Consider the following 22,115-nt stretch of genomic DNA (forward strand, 5'->3'; position numbering starts at 1 on the left):
TCCCAAGCTTCTTTCCTGGGAGGTCTCTCCAAGTACCGCCCCGGACATCCTGTATTCATGCATGAGATTTTTGTTACCGACATGCATCACTTGTAGTTGGAGTAATTACTCAATTTAATGTTTTCATGCATATTTATTATTTATTTGCATACTCAGGGGCGGGAAATTTCATGGTGACACCAGGAAATATTTCTTCACCGAGAGAGTGGTTGATCCTTGGAACGAGCTCCCGGTGCAGGTGATCAAGGCAAACAGCGTGCAAGAATTTAAGAGCAAATGGGATGCCCATGTGGGATCCCTTAGAGGGTTAAGCCAAGGGAACTGTCACCAGGAGTGGGATCCCTAGGATAGTAGACTTGGGGGTGGGTCAGTAGAGTGGGCAGACCTGATGGGCTAGGGCCCTTATCTGCCGTCATCTTCTATGTTTCTATATTTAGTTTCTATATATTTTTCTCTATATGTATTTCTATATACAGTCATGTGAAAAAATTAGGACACCCCATGAAATATTCAGTTCTTACTTAAGAAATGTTCACATATTGATGTCAAATCTTTTTTTTTTAATCTCTGGAAAAGAAAGTGATGTAATTGCAGGTAAACAACAAAAATTACAACATAAGAATAGCCTTACTGGATCAGACCAATGGTCCATCAAGCCGAGTAGCCCATTCTCATGGTGGCCAATCCAGGTGACTAGTACCTGACCAAAACCCAAGAAGTAGCAATATCCCATTCTACCGATCCAGAGCAAGCAGTGGCTTCCCCCATGTCTTTCTCAATAATAGACTATGGATTTTTCCTCCAGGAACTTGTCCAAACCTTTCTTAAAACCAGCTACGCTATCCACTCTTACCACATCCTCTGGCAATGCATTCCAGAGCTTAACCATTCTCTGAGTGAAAAAAATTTCCTCCAATTGGTTTTAAAAGTATTTCCCTGTAAATTCATTGAGTGTTCCCTAGTCTTTCTAATTTTTGATGGAGTGAAAAATCGATCCACTTGTACACGTTCTGCTCCGCTCAGGATTTTGTAGACTTCAATCATATCTCTCCTCAGCCGTCTTTTTTCCAAGCTGAAGAGCCCTAACCATTTTAGTCTTTCCTCATACGAGAGGAGTTCCATCCCCTTTACCATCTTGGTCGCTCTTCTTTGAACCTTTTCCTAGCACCACTATATCTTTCTTGAGATAAAGAGACCAGAATTGAACGCAATACTCCAGATGAGGTTGCACCATGGAGCAATACAGGGGCATTATAACATTCTTAGTCTTGTTAACCATCCCTTTTTTAATAATTCCTAGCATCCTGTTACTTTATTTGCCACCGCCACACATTGGGCGGAAGGTTTCATAGTATTATCTACGATGATCCTTTTCTTGGGCGCTAATCCCCAAGGTGGACCCTAGCATCCGGTAACTGTGATTCAGGTTATTTTTCCCAATGTGCATCACTTTGCATTTGTCCACATTAAATTTCATCTGCCATTTGGACGCCCAGTCTTCCAATTTCCTAAGGTCCATCTGCAATTTTTCACAATCCGCATGCGTTTTAACAACTTTGAACAGTTTAGTGTCATCCGCAAGTTTAATCACCTCACTCGTCATTCCAGTTTCCAGATCATTTATAAATAAGTTAAATAGCACCGGTCCCAGTACAGATCCCTGTAGTACTCTACTGTTTATTCTCCTCCATTGAGAAAAATGACCGTTAAGCCATACCCTCTGTTTTCTATCCGATAACCAATTCCTGATCCACAACTGAACTTTGCCACCTATCCCATGACAGTTTAATTTTCTCAGAAGCCACTTGTGAAGAACTTTATCAAAAGCTTTCTTAAAAGCTAGATACACTATATCAACTGGCTCACCTTTATCCACATGTTTATTCATACCTTCAAATAAGTCAAGATATTTGTGAGGCAAGAATTTTCCTTGATTTACTCATGAAACAAAAGATATCCACAAAAATGTGTATTCTAACTGAGGAATAAATTAGAACACCCCACATATCCTCCCACTTAAAGTCGCTCAAATCACACACAGGTGTATCACATCAGGTACACATGATTAGAACATCATTACTCAGCATTTTGAAGGTTTGCCCTATTTAAACCTCAAACATTTAGTTTGGTGTGCTCATGACTTCTATGGTGAGAGTGAACACCACGATGAGATCAAAAGAGCTGTCTGAGGCCTTCAGAAAGAAGATTGTAGCAGCTTATAAGTCTTGTGTCCAAACAGGTTGAAAAGGTGATGGTGAAAGCTAGAAGGATGCTAAGTTGCATAGGGAGAGGTATGGCCAGTAGGAAAAAGGAGGTATTGATGCCCCTGTATAAGACTTTGGTGAGACCTCTTTTAGAATATTGTGTACAATTCTGGAGGCCGCACCTTCAAAAAGATATAAAAAGGATGGAGTCGGTCCAGAGGAAGGCTACTAAAATGGTTTGTGGTTTTCATCATAAGTTATATGGGGACAGACTTAAAGATCTCAATCTGTATACTTTGGAGGAAAGGTGGGAGAGGGGAGATATGATAGAGACGTTTAAATACCTACATAATGTAACTGCGCATGAGTCGAGTCTCTTTCATTTGAAAGGAAACTCTGCAATGAGAGGGCATAAGATTAAGTTAAGAGGTGATAGGCTCCTGAGTAATCTAAGGAAATACGTTTTTACAGAAAGAGTGGTAGATGCATGGAACAGTCTTTCAAAAGAGGTGATGGAGACAGAGACTGTGTCTGAATTCAAGAGGGCCTGAGATAGAGGCCTGGGATAGAGGATAGAGAGAGGAAAGGTTAATGGTTACTGCGGATGGGCAGACTAAATGGGCCATTTGGCCTTTATCTGCCATCATGTTTCTGTGTTTGTAAGGGATTTAAAAAGATCTCTAAAGAATTTGACGTTAGCCATTCCACGGTCTGGAAAATAGTGTACAGTGGAGGACTTTCCAAACAACTACCAACATGCCCAGGTCTGGCCGTCCAAACAAGTTGACCGATCCCTAGAATAGACCGCAAGATGCTAAAAGAAGTCTCCAAAAACCCTAAAATGTTATCACGGGACCTACAGCAGGCTTTTGCTACTGTTGATGTGAAAGTGCATGCATCTATAATCAGAAAAAAGACTGCACAGATTTAACTTGTATGGGAGGTGTGCAAAGAGAAAGCCTTTGCTCTCTAAGAGAAACATCAAGGCCAGACTGAAGTTTGCCAGAGAGATCTTAGACAAACACCAGGACTTCTGGAATAGTGTTCTATGGACAGATGAGTCTAAAATTGAATTATTTGGACACCAGAAAAGAGGATATGTTTGGCAAACACCAAATGCAGCATTCCAGGAAAAGAACCTCATAGCAACTGTGAAGCACGGAGGTAGAAGTGTCATGGTTTGGGGATGTTTGCTGCAGCAGGACCTGGCCAGCTCACCATCATAGAATCCACCATGAATTCTACCATGTATCAAAGGGTGCTTGAGGAACATGTGAGACCATCTGTAAGAAAATTAAAGCTGAAGCAGAACTGGACCCTGCAACAAACCAGTGACCCAAAACATACCAGTAAATCTATCAAGGACTGGCTGAAAACTAAGAAATGGAGAGTCCTGGAGTGGCTGAATCAAAGCCCTGATCTTAATCCCATTGAGAAGCTGTGGGGTGATTTGAAATGGGCTGTACAAGCAAGAAACCCCTCAAATATCTCACAGCTGAAAGAAATAAAATATAAATACAAATCAATCATAAATAGATGAATAAACTTAATACTGTCAGATATGTCATGTCAATTTGGAAGAATAAATATAGTTAGCCTTAAAACAAATAAATTAGTAAATAGATGAGTAGATAAAAAAAATTCAAAAAAAATTTCCAAAATCCAATGAAATATTCCCATGAAATTTTCAATTCTTTCTTAAGAAATGTTCAAATATTGATTATTCACTTGTCCACTGATTTGTTACAATGCATCCGGTTATGATCCATTCACCTATTTGCTTGATGTATGACATATTTTTATGTTGATCTTCAATTGCACAACTTACTCACTTATAGGGAGCTGTGATACATAAACACTTAATACCTGATAGTGTAGTTCTCTATCAGCTTATTGCATCCCTTTATTCTATTTATATTATATGGGATCCTCAGCGCCACCACTCAGAGCTCAAATAGATTTCATAGCTCTAAGCTTTATGTGTCAGCTCCTCATTGGTTCCCTGTTGTTTATTTCATATTCTTAGTATATGCTTTTGTAATGTTTTAATTTTATTTTATAAATACGTTTTCATAAGTAATAAGTTATTTAAGTACTTAACTTTGACTTGTGGTCTCTGGCTAGGGGAAACATAACACCGACATGTTTCGCTCCTTGAGCTTTATCAAGGCTTGCCCCTAGAAATAAAACAAAAGCTATCAGCTATTATTTAGTCGACTACAGACAAATAGGAACAGAACTTAAGGTGATACATTTCTTTTAAAGTGTCCTGCCTATTTGCTTACCTAAAGTTTTCGCCACCACAACCTGTGACCACTCTATCCTGCAGATATGGCGGCGGCGTTTCTGCTAAGATTTTAAAGAGACCGGGACCCGCCTGAAACGTGACTGCGTCATTACGTTATTAACGCGTCATCCAGGGTACCCGATGCTATGCTATTAGTAATTGTAAACTTAAGAAGAACAGCCAAAATTTTAGCTACCTCCTCACTTTGGGATTTAGTACCTCATATGAATATTATAACAATGAAGCCCACTCTAGTTCGGCATTTAAGCCATGCGGGATCACTGTGTTTAAGGTATGGATCCACCGTTGTTCCTTATAAGGAACAACGGTGGATAATATTATAACAATGGATAATATTATAACAATGAAGCCCACTCTAGTTCGGCATTTAAGCCATGCGGGATCACTGTGTTTAAGGTATGGATCCACCGTTGTTCCTTATAAGGAACAACGGTGGATCCATACCTTAAACACAGTGATCCCGCATGGCTTAAATGCCGAACTAGAGTGGGCTTCATTGTTATAATATTCATATGAGGTACTAAATCCCAAAGTGAGGAGGTAGCTAAAATTTTGGCTGTTCTTCTTAAGTTTACAATTACTAATAGCATAGCATCGGGTACCCTGGATGACGCGTTAATAACGTAATGACGCAGTCACGTTTCAGGCGGGTCCCGGTCTCTTTAAAATCTTAGCAGAAACGCCGCCGCCATATCTGCAGGATAGAGTGGTCACAGGTTGTGGTGGCGAAAACTTTAGGTAAGCAAATAGGCAGGACACTTTAAAAGAAATGTATCACCTTAAGTTCTGTTCCTATTTGTCTGTAGTCGACTAAATAATAGCTGATAGCTTTTGTTTTATTTCTAGGGGCAAGCCTTGATAAAGCTCAAGGAGCGAAACATGTCGGTGTTATGTTTCCCCTAGCCAGAGACCACAAGTCAAAGTTAAGTACTTAAATAACTTATTACTTATGAAAACGTATTTATAAAATAAAATTAAAACATTACAAAAGCATATACTAAGAATATGAAATAAACAACAGGGAACCAATGAGGAGCTGACACATAAAGCTTAGAGCTATGAAATCTATTTGAGCTCTGAGTGGTGGCGCTGAGGATCCCATATAATATAAATAGAATAAAGGGATGCAATAAGCTGATAGAGAACTACACTATCAGGTATTAAGTGTTTATATTTTTATGTTGAGACATAGATATTTTATTAATTAATATACGATGTATTTATAGGTTTTATAGGGAGTGGAGGAGTGATTAGGGATGTAGCCTCAGCACCCTTGTGACCCTGGGCAAGTCATCTAACACTCTTCATCATGCGCTAACCCCCACGCTGGCCAAAAATTACCATCTGCTCAAGAGGAGGTGGTATCGGCTAGCGCGGCCAGCGGTTTAACGCATGCTATTATGTGCATTAAACCACTAGTGCGGCTTGATAAAAGGAGCCCTTTATGTCTCAATAATTAAGGTTTATGCTGACTCATTACACAGGCTACCTGATTGAAACGTGGCCATGTCAAGTCTTCCTTACTTATTGTCCTTGTGAATAACGACTTATTTTCACCACCTACTGAAGGCCTTTTGAGTTGTTACACCTCACTTTTTGTGACCTTTTTTGCATTTTGTTTTGAGGGCTTTCCTTCTATCCTGAACTTTTCATGACACATATAGGTTCTTTTACAAAGCTGTGCTGCCTAACAGTGCGCACTGAATGTCAAGCTGTCCATTCTGTTTCTTTGAGCAGCGCAGCTTTATAGACCCAAGACTCTAAATTCTCTACTATCAGATGTTCAATGGAAAGTTTCTTATCAGAAATTCAAGATAGGTTTGACAACTTGGGGCTCCTTTTATTAAGCTGCGATAGCGTTTTTAGCGCGCGCTAAACCCACGCTATGTGGCTAGAACTAATGCCAGCTCGATGCTGGCATTAGTGTCTGGTGCAGGGTAGGCAATTCCAGTCCTTGAGAGCCGGAGCCAGGTCAGGTTTTCAGGATCTCCACAATGAATATATATGCAATCTATCTCATGCATATTTATTGTGGATATCCTGAAAACCTGACCTGGCTCCGACTCTCGAGAACTGGAATTGCCTACTCCTGGTCTAGTGCGTGCGGCAATTCTGCATGCGTTAAGCGCAAGCTAAAACCGCTATCACAGCTTAGTAAAAGGAGCCCTTGGTTGTTCAGGCAAACTTTTCATTTGAAACAGTATTGAATAATGACCTAGACCTTCTAATAGCTAATTAGTTAGACTCAAATAGTGAGATGCTTTCTCTTGAAAAGTTGTTTTTTCTTTACTCAGTTGAGTGGATATTTGAGCAGTGTTTTTAGCTTCCCTTATGTGTACTGTCTTTATTGTTTTCTGGAAGAATTACTATTATGCTGCTCGCTCCCTTTCCTGTTGCACTTGTCTTTATATTGTTGCAATTTGACCATTTTATTTTATTGTTTTATGTTAGTTATTCAGCATATTTTGTACATCACTTTAATGATGACTTTGAAAGGTGGTATAACAAATAGCATGAAATAATTAAATTAAATAAATCTAGTGTTTCACAACTGATCGTGACCCTGTTCATTGTTCTCTGGATGCCATCGTACACTACTTTTAGCATCTCTATCCCCACCGTTCACGGAAGAAAGTGTTTATGAATAACTTGAAAAATTGAAGGTGGACAAAGCTATGGGACCGGATGGGATCCATCCCACGATTTTGAGGGAGCTCTGAGAGGTTCTGGTGAGTCGTCTTAAAAAAATGTGTTCAATAAATCTCTAGAGACAGGAGAGGTTCCGTGGGATTGGAGAAGAGCGAATGTGGTCCCTCTTCACAAAAGTGGCTGCAGAGATGAAGTGGGAAATTACAGACTGGTAAGCCTCACTTCGGTTATTGGAAAAATAATGGAAACGTTGCTGAAGGAAAGGATAGTGAAATTCTTAGAATCTAATGGATTACAAGATCCGAGGCAACATGGGTTTACTAACTGAATTCTTTGACTGGGTGACCAGAGAATTGGATCAAGGACGTGCACCAGTGCACCATCAAAGTTTACGTAGATTTCAGCAAAGCCTTTGAACAGTTCCTCATAGGAGGCTCTTAAACTCCATGAGCTGAAGTTAGGGCCCAAAGTGGGGAACTGGATTAGAAGCTGGTTGACGGACAGACACCAGAGGGTGGTAGTTAATGGAATTTGCTTGGAGGAGAGAAAGGTGACTAGTGCAGTGCCTCAGGGATCAGTGATGGGACCGATTCTATTTAATATGTTTGTGAGTGACATTGCTGAAAGGTTAGAAGGTAAGGTTAGCCTTTTGCATATGATACCAAGATTTGTAGCAGAGTGGATACCCCAGAGGGAGTGGAAAGCATGAAAAAAGATCTGCAAAAGTTAGAAGAATGGTCTAACGTCTGGCAACTAAAATTCAATGCGAATAAGTGCAAAGTGATGCATTTGGGGGGTCGAAATCCGAAGGAACTCTATGTGCTGAGAGGTGAGAGGCTGATAAGCACTGACAGAGAGAGGGACCTTGCAGTGATTGTGTCTGAGGATCTAAAGGCAGCTAAACAGTGTGATAAGGCAGTGGCTGTAGCCAGAAGGATGCTAGGCTGTATAGAAAGAGTAACCAGCAGAAGAAGGGAGGTGTTGATGCCCCTGAATAGGTAGTTGGTGAGGCCACACTTGGAATATTGTGTTGTTTTGGAGGCTATACCTGGTGAAGAATATAAAAACACTTGAAACGGTCCAGATGGTAAGGGGTTTGATCCAAAAGAAGTATGAGAAGAGACTGGAAGACCTAACTATCTCTGGAGGAGATGAGGGTCAGGGGAGATATGATACAGACATTTAAATACTTGAAAGGTATTAATATAGAGCCAAATCTTTTCCAGAGAAGTGAAAATGGTAAAACTAGAGGGCATAATTTGAGGTTCCGGGGAGGGAGACTCAGGAGCAATGTTAGAAAATTCTTTTTCATGGAGAGGGTGGTAGATGCCTGGAATGCCCTCCCGAGGGAAGTGGTGGAGAGGAAAACAGTGATGGAATTCAAAAAAGCTTGGGATAAACATAGAGGATCTCTAATTAGAAAATGAAGAATGTAAATTAAAGAGCTAAGGCCAGTACTGGACAGATTTGCACGGTCTGTGTCCCATATGTGATGATTTGGTGTAGGATGGGCTGGGGAAAGCATCAATGGGAACTCCACTAACTTGGAACCTGAGGATGTTACTGGCCAGACTTTATGGTAGATATTCTGCAAACAGGATGGTTGGATAGGCTGGGGTGAGCTTGGACGGCAACTTCAGCATTTGGAACCTAGGACAATACCAGGTGGACTTTATAGTCTATGACCCAGAAATAATAAAGACAAGATAATTTAATCATGTATTTATAGCTGCTGTCATTTACTATATTACTATGTTCTAAACTAGTGAATTTCACTTCACTCAAGCATATACATTTGATATACCACCAAATCTAATACGAATCATGGTGGTTTACAATCAATAACAACAAAGCAAAATAAACACCAACAGTTAGATAGGAAGATACCGCTGCTTCTACCACTACTAATTAGCATTTCTATAGTGGCACTAAACATACATAGCACTGTACCCATTATATGGAGGTGCTTTTTCTGTTCCTGTTGAGCTCACAATCTAAGTTTTATACCTAGGGTAATGGAGGGGTAAATGACTTGCACAGAGTCCTAAGAGCTGCAGTGGAAATTGAACCCAGTTCCCCAGGATCTCAGCTCACTGTACTAACCATTAGGCTTTGCCTCCCAAGCATGCACACAGCAGAGACACTTCCACACTGTAACATCACACTCAATGAAACTAACCGCTCACTTATGAAAGAATCAGAAGTCACTCTTCCACCCTGGTCTCGATCCGGGAGGGAACTTCAAACCTCAATTAGCTATGAACCATTTTCAGTTTCATCACAACAAACTAGTACTTCTTACTCATCATATGTTGTTATCAAAGGCAGTTGTATCTTCTCCTGTCATTGAGAAAAAGTGTTTCCTATATTTTGCTCTAAATCTCAGGAATCTATGCACTAAGTTCCTTCATATTCTAGACTGCAAAAGGGATCACTATCTGAAAAGAACTGAATTGTTCAGAAAATCTGCTCAGCAGGTTTTTTTTCCCTTTGACCCCTAAATAGTTGAGATTCTAGTAGCCAAATGAGCTTCAGCAAATATGCTAGTATCCTGCATCCAGTTCTGATCTTTCTCTAACTAAAGTGAAATATCAAATCGAGTTACTTGAGCTACTGTAGTGCTCTTGAAATCATAGTCACAGACCATGCATTCAGTCAAATTGCTAGTAAGCCTATCTTAATAACATTGCTACTCTTGCATCTTTCTTTGTGTCCAGGCTACTTCTGGAAATTAGACAAATGGGAGTCACTCGCTTGACTCAGTCCTGCTTATCAGTGTGAAAAGTTTTTCTCACCTGTAAGAGGTGTTATAGACAGCAGGATTAGTCAAGCACCCATTTTTCTTCCCTCTTCACCTACCCATGAATTTCATTCCTTCTTGAGCTTATGGCACACAGACCAAACTAGTTCTGAGATAGCTACTCCATCCCAATGCCGTTGGATGTCACCCATTTATGGTGCTCAATTCTGTGGTCTACAGAAAACATCTGTAATGGATATGAAAAAATTCTATATTATGATCTCCTCAGTATCTCTCCTCCCTTGTCTCTCCCTATACTCCACCCCAGAAGCTCTGTTCATCAGGTGAGTTTCTCTTGTCGATGCCCTTCTCCTCTACTGCCAACTCCCGACTCCATTCCTTCTGCCTTGCTGTGCCTTATGCCTGGAATATCCTGCCTAACTCAGTGCGTTGGGCTCTGTCTCTCATGGTGTTCAAATCCAGGCTAAACCCCCACTTTTTTGGCAAAGAATTGCCCTGCTTTACCCTGCCATCTTATAAAGCACCCATATCTGTTATCATTCCCTCTTTACTCCCCTGCTTCTTGTCGCTTATATTTCCTCACCGAAGTTACATGGATAAGCCTTTGTTCTTTGACCGTCTTAATTAGATTGTAAGCTCTTTTTGGAGTTCAGTGCTACATGTGTCTGGAATCAAATAATAAATAGTAATAGTAGTAATGATCTTATCATTCATTAATGATTTCTGTGGTTTTCTGTATTTGGGATCCAGGGTTTTCTCAGAAAAAAGCTTACATTAAGGAAAAATTTGACCTCTGAGAAAATCTTGACCAATCTTGTCATAATTTGGGTTTGTACAAATTTGAGATGTCTCCTTTTCAGAGGTAATTGACTGTGAAACTTGTTACTAAATGATATTAGACAAGAAAGTTCTTTGGCAAAATTGTAGGAAGCCCTGACAATGTAGCATTTTTCCTCAGGCTTACTTATAAGTTAATTGATTGACTGATTGAGAACTTACCTTCCCATGATTTCTTTTTATTTTAAAATTATTATTATCCCAGGACAAGCAGGCAGCATATTTTCACATATGGGTGATGTCATCCACGGAGCCCCAATGTGGACAGCTTCACAAGCAGACTTGCTTGAAGAACTAGTTTGCGACTTCCGCACCGCGCATACGTAAATGCCTTCCCGCTCGAGGTAGGGCGTGCGTCTCCTCAGTTCTAAGTTTTCCACGGAGCAGAGAAGTCCTCGTTTCAAGGCTCTGCACGAGAGTTAGTTCTCATTGCTTCATCTTAATGGTCATGACTACCTGATTATTAAATCTATCAAAATTCTCGGAGTCACACTAGACTGACATTTAACACTAGCAGAGCACGAACTTAGTGGTACAAAAATGCTTTTTTACATTGTGGAAATTAAGAACCATAAAAAAATATTTTGATCCTTTATCGTTCAGACTATTGATGCAGACATTGTTTTATCTATTTTATACTATTGTAACATCATCTATTTAAGAGCACCCAAAAACATTCTAAGGAAATTAAAGATAATTCAGAATACAGCTGTTCGATTGATTTTTGCTTTAAAAAAGAACGACCACATTAGTCCATATTATCGTTTACTTTATTGGCTGCCTTTGGAGGCAAGAGTATTATTCAAATTTTCTTGTATCTGCTTTAAGCTGATATCGGGATTGTCTCCAGCTTACCTTTTTCCTCATTTTGTGTTGCATAGACCATCAAGAGAAACTAGAAACTTCTACTTATTTGCTTATCCAAAAATTAATGGGTGTAGCTATAAGACCTTTTTAGATAGGACCTTAGCATTTCAAGCTGGTAGGCAACAATCTTGGTTAGGTAAATGTATTCAGCAAGCTATGTTATCCTATTGCTGTTTTTGGAAATTAATTAAGACCACTTTGTTCGATAAGTTTATTACTTAGTGAGTTTTATTATTGAAATTCTATTTCATAAATATTTGTATTTTTTACTGTATTATTGTATTTCGCTGATTGTCCAGCTCTTTTTAGTGCAAACCGCCTAGAACTTTTGATTATGGCAGTATAAAAGAATAAAGTTGTTATTAGTATTATTATTATTATACTTGTGCCTTCTCTCACTGCGGCTCGGGTTTTTCTTTACAGGGTCGCTGTGTTTATTTTCATGTTTCATTTCAATTTAAAAAAAAAAAAGTAGTTTTGTTTTTTTGATCGTGTCATGGCAGGGCCTACTCTGCTGCCTCAGCCTGCGGGGTTCGATTTTGCCATGGCCGTGTTCCATTCCATGTCCTGGCCGGTCACAGGGTTCAAGAAGTGTAGCCGGTGTCAATGCGCAATCTCCATCACTGACCCACACAAGTGGTATGTACAGTGTTTATGACCTGATCATCATCATCTGGAGTCGTGCATCCGCTGTGCTACACTTCAAAATCGAGACCTTAAACGTCGTCGAGTTCAGATTGAAAAAATATTCGGGGGAATGGTTCAGCCTTTACCTAAGGCCTTGATCCTGATTCCGGGCCCAACCTTGACTCCACCAAAGTCGTCTACAGAGCCAAAATCTTCAACCTCGACCTCGATCAAACCTTGCTCGAAGGGGAAGTCTTCGGGGAAATCAGCTAAATCTTCCCCTGAGGCGCCATTATCCTCGGTGTCTCCATCAGGTAAAATAGCTAAGCCAACCCCTACGGACATGTCACTCTTAGAACCGGTAAGTCCAAGGTTATCCAGGAAACATGTCTCAAAATCGAGGCAACACTCTTCCACGAGGTCGTCTTCCTTGGAGTCCATAGCCACACCAATAGTACCAGATCCAGTGTTGGCGGTGCTGGTTTTGCAGAGTATGTTGGAAGTTATTCTGCATCAGGAGTTTGGTAACATGCTTGCCAAATTAACTCCTGCCTCGACCCTGCTTCCTGCAGTCCAGCCTGAGCACTCAGCAGTAATCAAGGAGTCGAGTCCTTGAGAGTTCCTCCAGCAAAAATAGCACACTCTATACAAGGAGTCGGGTCCTTAAGAGTGCCTCGAGATCAATCTACACACTCTATGCAAGGAGTTGTCTTTGTGAGTATCTTGAGATACATCTGCACAAGGAGCTGAATCCTTATCAATGTCTCGACTTCAATCTCCAATTTCCAGCCCTACCTCTTCGCATAAGGCATTGCCTTCTTCGAGGCACAGAGCGAGGACTCCTCAACATTCTTCATAGAGGCTGGTTTCGAGGCTGGATTTGAGTTCACCACCTTGTTCTCTGAGGCACAGTTCATCTCCACACCATCTCTCGAGATATTCATCGAGGCCCAGGTCTTCTTCTCAAGACAGACCTCGTCTCTCGAAGCATCGAGACTCCTCAAGGCAACCAGCTTTCTTGAGGAAATCTACTGCAGAACCACAGCATTCTTGTTAGTCGAGTTCTTCTCCTGTGAGGGTTTCTTCACCAGCTGGTTCTTTCAAATGGAAACGTTCCGCTTCTCCGCATCACTCCAGAGGCAGTTTTTCCTTGGCTTCTTTGCCTATGGATTCAGACCTCAGATATCAATATTCCAGAGAGGCTTCACCTTCTTTCTTGGCTATGAGAGGTACTTTGTTCACCTTTGCCTCAACTGGGCCACTCCTCTTCTTTTTCGGTATCATTTACCAAATTTCTATGCCAAATGAGTAAAGATCTTAACATCACTTTGGAGTCTGATTTAAAATACTCTTAAGGAGTATTTAGAAGAACTGGGTATACCTAATCCTCCTAGGGATTCATTAAAATTACCTATGAATGGCATTCTCACTCAAACTTTCAAAAGAAATCTTGATACACCATATTCCATTACTGCTGTGCCAGCAAAACTGGAATCTCAATATAAAATGATCCACTTAAGGGATTTGAAAAGTCTCAACTATCCCATCAATCTCTTCTCGTGGAGTCTTCATTGAAAAGAACCAATCCGGCCAAGGTCTATGCCACAGTTTCACCTGGCTAAGAGGGAAGGACCATGGACAAGTTTGGCTGTTGGCTGTATCAAAATTCTATGATGACAAATAGAATTTTAAACTACAACTTTGTTTTTACATCATATCTCAAATATTTGGTCAATACTATGCCCAATTTCTTCAAATACCTCCCAGAACATCACCTGTCAGAGTTCCAGCATATGCATTCCACTCTAGGTCAACTTCGCATGCATATGGTCCAGGCTGCATATGACGCTTTTGAGATATCCTCCAGGGTCACTGCTTTCTCGGTGATGCGCCCGTCTAGCCTGGCTCCGCACCATAGATATAGACCTAAATCTACAAGATCAACTAGCCAATATCCCTTGCCAGGAAATGAATTGTTTGATAAGCTACAAAGCGCTTATCTGAGCATGAGAAGTTATTTGCCTCCATCATCAGGCCAAAGCCTTCCACCAGTAAAGGTTATAGGCCTCCTCCATCTTACCAGAGGCATTATCCTCAGAAGGCAGCACCTTATTCAAAGCCGCAAGTTTCAAGTTTATTTTTGACTTGTTGGATCGCTTAATTTAATTTGCTAAGCGATTTACAGATAAAAATCATAAGAAACTACAGCAGCAGCAATGGCAGCATAAACCTCAAACTCCTGCTGCACCCAAGGTCTCTCATTCTTTTTGACCATCTAACACAGAGCATAACCTCAATCGTTCTGCCTCTCTCCTCATCCCATAGGGGGTCGTCTCCATCATTTCTATCAAAAATGGGAACTCATTATATCCGACCTCTAGGTCCTCACAGTCATCAGGGAAGGTTACTCTCTTCACTTCCTTCAGATTTCACCAGATCTTCTCCCAAGAGAGTATCCTTCCAATCCGTCCCAGACCACCCTTCTTCTTCAAGAAGCTAAAGCTCTGCTTCATCTCCGTGCCATTGAGGAGATTTCTCTGGAACAGCAGAGCACAGGGTTTTACTCCCGTTACTTCCTTGTTCCGAAGAAGACGGGGGATCTGCAACCTAACCTGGATCTCAGAGCTCTCAACAATTTATTGTCAGAGAAAAATTTTGGATGCTGTCTCTAGCTTCTTTGTATCCCCTTCTAGATCACAACAATTGGTTATGCTCTCTGGATCTCAAAGAGGCTTACACTCACATTCCCATTCATCCAGCCTCTCGCAAGTTCCTCAGATTTCAGGTGGGAAATCATCATTTTCAGTACAGAGTGCTGCCTTTTGGCCTGACATCATCTCCCAGGGTTTTCACCAGGTGCCTAGTAGTGATGGCAGCAGCTCTCCGCAGCCATGGTCTCCAGGTCTTCCCCTGCTTGGACGACTGGCTCATCAAAGATGCAACATCTCAGGGGGTTATTGTAGTGACCCAACGGACTATTTGGTTCCTCCAACATTTGGGGTTTGAAATAAACTTTCCAAAATCCTAGGTACAGCCCTCTCAAAACCTACAGTTCATTTGAGTTGTACTGGACACTGTGCAACTCAGAGCATTCCTTCCGCAACAATGTCAGGAAACTCTCATTCACCTTTGCCTCAAAGTGTCATCCCTCATTTCACTCTCAGCAAGACACATGATGGTTCTCCTAGGTCACATGGCCTCTGCGGTTCACATGACTCCTTTTGCCAGACTTCACCTCAGAATTCCTCAGTGGACCCTAGCATCTCAGTGGGCGCAGGCTTCCAATCCACTCTCTCAGCACATTACAGTGACTCCTTCGTGGAGACAGCCTCTCCACTGGTGGATGCTCTCCTCCAATCTCTCCAGAGGTTTCCTGTTTCAAATGCCTCCTCATCAGAAGGTCCTCACAACAGATTCCTCGACCTATGCTTTGGGGGGGGGGGGGGTGGCCTCATCTGCTCGATGGTCTCCATACTCAAGGGCATTGGTCCAGCACAGATCGTCGGAGCCGCATGAATCTGTTGGAACTCAGAGCGATTTTCAACGCTCTCAAAGTTTTTCAACATCTTCTTCACGATCAAGTAGTCCTCATTGGTACAGACAATCAAGTCGCCATGTACTATGTCAACAAGCAAGGAGGAAAATCGCAAAAAACCCGAAAAATACTTGGGAGGCTAGAAAATTAATCACAAAAATGAAAACCTCCCAAACCCCAAGAACTGGAACCAGATAGGGGGATGAGACAAGAGCCGAACTGGTGGAGTAACAAATATAACTACCACTAATAAAGGAATGGAATAGTAAACACAGAAGAGCCCTCAGTCACACAGCCACCCACTGGAACATCCAGCGGTAAAGGCTGTCACATGGCTTACATCCAGAAGGGTGTTAACTGTGAAACATCCCCGGGCTTTTACTCTGTGTATAATTTATAATAAAGTGCACCCAATAGTGCTCGGTGTGAAAAAAGATAATAATAAATCAAAAAAACACACACATGCTCCACCATAAACAGCAATTGTCTCAGCCCCTTATCCGGGGGGCCAAATGCAAACGTCCAAAACCAGCAAAGTGAAAAAGCCAACAGGAAGTACTTAGCTTCTCAGTGGAAACGAACAGCCAGCGAAGATCTTAATTCGTCCAACGGGACTCCGTTTCGGGGGTGCACACCCCCTTCTTCAGGAATGGCTGGACTGCGCTGTGACCCTCCAAATAATCCGGCATAGCTTGAATTGACAAAGCTAAGTACTTCCTGTTGGCTTTTTCACTTTGCTGGTTTTGGACGTTTGCATTTGGCCCCCCGGATAAGGGGCTGAGACAATTGCTGTTTATGGTGGAGCATGTGTGTGTTTTTTTGATTTATTATTATCTTTTTTCACACCGAGCACTATTGGGTGCACTTTATTATAAATTATACACAGAGTAAAAGCCCGGGGATGTTTCACAGTTAACACCCTTCTGGGTGTAAGCCATGTGACAGCCTTTACCGCTTGATGTTCCAGTGGGTGGCTGTGTGACTGAGGGCTCTTCTGTGTTTACCATTCCATTCCTTTATTAGTGGTAGTTATATTTGTTACTCCACCAGTTCGGCTCATGTCTCATCCCCCTATCTGGTTCCAGTTCTTGGGGTTTGGGAGGTTTTCGTTTTTGTAACAAGCAAGGAGGAACAGGATCCCTCCCTCTTTGCCAGGAAGCTCAAAAGTTTGGAATTGGGCAATTCTACACAATTTCTTCCTGAAAGTAGTCTACATTCAAGGAGAGAAAAACTGTCTGGCGGACAAATTGAGTCGTCTTCTACAAACCTCACGAATGGACACTCAATTCCTCCCCTCTCCACCACATTTTTTCTCAGTGGGGAACTCCTCAAATAGATCCCTTTGCATCTCCCCACAACAACAAGCTGCCTCAGTTTTGCTCCAGGATCTACTCTCCTCAACGCCTGGAGACAGATGCATTTCTTCTGGAATGGACCAGCAAATTCCTGTATGCGCTTCCTCCATTCCCTCTAATTCTCAAGACACTTGTCAAATTCAAACACGAACATGCCACCATGATTCTCATAGCTCTTCGGTGGCCCAGACAACCGTGGTTCTCCCTTCTACTTCAACTCAGCAGCAGGGAGCCACTACTTCTACCAGTTTTTCTGTCTCTACTTACACAGAGTCAGAGGTCTCCGCTTCATCCCAACCTGCAGTCTCTGCACCTGACAGCTTGATACCTTTCAATGTAACTGCCAATTTCCAGTTCTCTCAATCTGTCAAGGACATTTTAGAGGCTTCCGGGAAGCCTACTACTAGGCAATGTTACAACCATAAATAGACTAGGTTTTCTGCGTGGTGCACCCTTCATCACAAGGAGCCTCAATCTACCTCCTTGTCTTCAGTTCTGGATTATCTGTTGCATTCATCTCAATCAGGTCTCAAATCAACATCCATTAGAGTCCATCTCAGTGCAATTGCTGCTTTTCATTAGCCCTTGGAGATGAAACCTTTATCTGCTCATCCTATGGTTTCCAGATTTATGAAAGGACTTTTCAATATCAAGCCACCTCTCAAAACTGCCTCCCGTGGTTTGGGATCTCAATGTTGTTCTCGCTTAGTTGATAAAGCCTCCATTTGAACCAGTGTCTACGGCTTATCTGAAATATCTCACTTGGAAAATGGTCTTCCTTATTGCTCTCAAGTCTGCTCACAGAGATAGTGAGCTACAAGCTTTAGTAGTGGACCCACCTTTCACAGTATTCCATCACGACAAGGTGGTCCTCTGTACTCATCCTAAATTCTTACCAAAAGTTGTTTCAGAATTTCATCTCAATCAATCCATTGTACTTTCAGTGGGTTTTTTTTCCAAACCCTCATTCTCATCCTGGAGAAACAACTCTTCATACTCTGGACTGTAAGCTTGCTTTGGCCTTCTACTTACAAAGGACTAAGCCACAAAGATCTACTCAACTTTTTGTCTCCTTCGAGCCAAATAAGTTGGGACATCCAGTTTCCAAGCGCACCATCTCCAACTGGTTAGCTGCTTGCCTCTCTTTCTGCTTTGCTCAGGCTGGACTGCATCTAGAGAGTCGAGTCATAGCCCATAGAGCCATGGCAGCATCTGTAGCTTTCTTTAGATCTACTCCTGTTGAGGAAATCTGCAAAGCTGCCATCTCCTTGAATGGTCAGGTCTTCCCTATTGACCACTCCACTAAAATCCTGGGAGTCACCCTGGACCACCACCTCACTCTAAATGCTCACACAGATTTATTAGTTAAAAAATGTTTTTTGGTACTATGGAAACTCAGAACTATCAGAAAATACTTTGATGCTCCATCCTTCCGCTTGCTGGTTCAATCTTCCATCCTGAGCCTGCTTGATTATTGCAACATTATTTACTTGGGATCCTTCAAAAAAACCATCCTAAGACAAAGAGTCATTCAAAATTCAGCAGTTCAGCTGATCTTTAGGCTGAAGAAATGGGAACACATAAGCTCCTACTATCAAAAACTCCATTGGCTGCCCCTAGAGGCCCGAATCCTGTTTAAGTTCTGTCTGTGTTACAAATCAATATTTGGCCTAGCCCCCACTTACCTGGTTTCCCACTTCAATCTGGCAAGTTATCTTAGGCCCACACGAAGAATACATCTTTTCTCCTATCCGACAATAAAAGCCTGCCATTACAAAAGATTCTTGGACAGAACTCTTGCCTTCCAGGCAGGCAAATGGAACGATTGGCTTAGTAACGTTTTCGCACTCTCATCATCCTACTTCAATTTTAGAAAACTGGTAAAAACAAGCTTGTTCAATCGATTTGTTAACTAAGAATCTACTCAGCTCTGCTTACTCAACCAGTAACTGAACTATATAGATTTCATATTCCTTTATTATGTAAGATTGTATTGCTGACTTTGATTGTAACCTCTTCGCTGATTGTCCAGCGCTTCTTGCTATAAACCGCCTCGAACTTCTATGGCTTTGGCGGTATATAAGAATAAAATTATTATTATTTGGTCCTCGGTTCATACATTCACCTCTCATTATTGTCTGGATTCTTTTTCCAGATGGGATGGCCACTTTGGCCAGACAGTATTACAAAATTTATTCTACTGATTTGCCAACACTCCCATCATCTTATTCTGGTTAGCTTGGAGGTCACCCATATGTGAGAAAATGCTGTCTGCTTGTTCTGGGATAAAGCACAGTTACTTACCGTAATAGGTGTTATCCAGGGACAGCAGGCAGATATTCTCACAACCCACCCACCTCCACTGATTGGCTTCTTAGCTAACTATCTGAACTGAGGCGACACTGAGGAGACGCACGCCTCGGGCAGGAAGGCACTCACGCATGCGCGGTGCGGCAGTCGCTAACTTTCTAAAAGTTCTTCAAGCAACTCTGCTTGTGAAGCTGTCCGCATCGGGGCTCCGTGGATGACATCGCTCATAAGTGCGAATATCTGCCTGCTGTCCCTGGATAACACCTGCTACGGTAAGTAACTGTGCTTTTCCTTCTGTGTGGGTATGTTTTGGTTTTTTGGGGGGGGGTTTGTTCTTGCCTCTTTTTATTGTAAACTGCTTTGGTAATTATTTACTATTACCAATATAGCAAGCTTTTTAAATACAGTATATATATATACAGTGTATGTATATATATATATAATTAAGGTAGTGCCCTTACAAACACTTTATAGGCAAAATATCTGTTTTTCATCCTGGATTTTTAAAGATTTGAATCTGCTAAAGTGCTATAAAAGGCAATTTCAAAGTGATTACCGTATTTTCACGCAAATAACACGCACCCGTATAAAACGTGCACACGTGTATAGCGCGCAGAAATCACGATGATAAGCACAAAAACTTTGGTATAACGCGCTCACGATTATACCGCGCATGCTGCCCGACTCTCCGTTCACCCCCCTGACTTCCGTGCACTGCCCCGCCTCTCCGTGCGCTGTCCCGACTCTCCGTTCACCCCCCCTGACTTCCGTGCACTGCCCCGACTTTCCGTGCGCTGTCCCGACTCTCCGTTCACCCCCCCCTGACTTCCGTGCACTGCCCCGACTTTCCGTGCGCTGTCCCGACTCTCCGTTCAGCCCCCCTGACTTCCGTGCACTGTCCCCCCTTGAAGGTCTGTCCCCATCCTGAAAGCCTGATGCCCCCCCCCGACGTCCGATACATCCCTCCCCCCGAAGGACCGCCGATTCCCCAACAATATCGGGCCAGGAGGGAGCCCAAATCCTCCTGGTCACGGCGACCCCCTAACCCCACCCCGCACTACATTACAGGCAGGAGGGATCCCAGGCCCTCCTGCCCTCGACGCAAACCCCCCTCCCCCCAACGACCGCCCCCCCAGCCGACTCGCGACCACCCTGGCGACCCCCACGACCCCCCCACCCCCCTTCCCCATACCTTTGGTAGTTGGGCCAGAAGGGAGCCCAAACCCTCCTGGCCACGGCGACCCCCTAACCCCACCCCGCACTACATTACGGGCAGGAGGGATCCCAGGCCCTCCTGCCCTCGACGCAAACCCCCCTCCCCCCCAACGACCGCCCCCCCCAAGAACCTCCGACCGCCCCCCCAGCCGACCCGCGACCCCCCTGGCGACCCCCACGACCCCCCCACCCCCCTTCCCCGTACCTTTGGTAGTTGGCCGGACAGACGGGAGCCAAACCCGCCTGTCCGGCAGGCAGCCAACGAAGGAATGAGGCCGGATTGGCCCATCCATCCTAAAGCTCCGCCTACTGGTGGGGCCTAAGGCGCGTGGGCCAATCAGAATAGGCCCTGGAGCCTTAGGTCCCACCTGGGGGCGCGGCCTGAGGCACATGGTCGGGTTGGGCCCATGTGCCTCAGGCCGCGCCCCCAGGTGGGACCTAAGGCTCCAGGGCCTATTCTGATTGGCCCACGCGCCTTAGGCCCCACCAGTAGGCGGAGCTTTAGGATGGATGGGCCAATCCGGCCTCATTCCTTCGTTGGCTGCCTGCCGGACAGGCGGGTTTGGCTCCCGTCTGTCCGGCCAACTACCAAAGGTACGGGGTGGGGGGGTCGCCAGGGGGATCGCGGGTCGGCTGGGGGGCGGTCGGAGGTTCTTGGGGGGGACGGTCGTTGGGGGGGAGGGGGGTTTGCGTCGAGGGCAGGAGGGCCTGTGATCCCTCCTGCCCGTAATGTAGTGCGGGGTGGGGTTAGGGGGTCGCCGTGGCCAGGAGGGTTTGGGCTCCCTTCTGGCCCGATATTGTCGGGAAGTCGGCGGTCCTTCGGGGTGGGGGTGCGAGTGGTCCTGCCGGGGGGGGGGATGTATCGGACGTCGGGGAGTCGGCCGGGCAAGAGGGCTTGGGCTCCCTCTTGCTCCGATCGTGGATGCGGGTGCGGGTGGGAGCGCGTGCGAGCGGTCGTTCGGGGTGGGGGTGCGAGTGGTCCTGCCGGGGGGGGGGGGATGTATCGGACGTCGGGGAGTCGGCCGGGCAAGAGGGCTTGGGCTCCCTCTTGCTCCGATCGTGGATGCGGGTGCGGGTGGGAGCGCGTGCGAGCGGTCGTTCGGGGTGGGGGTGCGAGTGGTCCTGCCGGGGGGGGGGGATGTATCGGACATCGGGGAGTCGGCCGGGCAAGAGGGCTTGGGCTCCCTCTTGCTCCGATCGTGGATGCGGGTGCGGGTGGGAGCGCGTGCGAGTGGTCGTTCGGGGTGGGGGTGCGAGTGGTCCTGCTGGGAGGGTGAATCGGGCGTCGGGCGGGGTGGGAACTATGTTTTAAAACTTTTGTATACCGCGCTCACGCATATAACGCGCGAGGGGTATGCGCGGTAGGTAAAAACGCGTATAACGCGCGCGTTATATGCGTGAAAATACGGTAGTAAAGGTTTTCATTGAGTTAAACTTGACAAGATGT

At 43.9% G+C, this 22,115-nt stretch overlaps 1 protein-coding gene across 7 annotated transcripts in view; it reads left to right on the forward strand.

Annotated features, from left to right (window-relative positions):
• Positions 1–22,115, forward strand: part of FAM168A (family with sequence similarity 168 member A) — a 234,313-nt gene that overhangs the window by 164,045 nt on the left and 48,153 nt on the right. The gene's annotated exons all lie outside the window — the stretch shown is intronic.

The sequence above is a fragment of the Geotrypetes seraphini genome, chromosome 6 (assembly GCF_902459505.1).
Source record: "Geotrypetes seraphini chromosome 6, aGeoSer1.1, whole genome shotgun sequence".
NCBI lineage: Eukaryota > Metazoa > Chordata > Amphibia > Gymnophiona > Dermophiidae > Geotrypetes > Geotrypetes seraphini.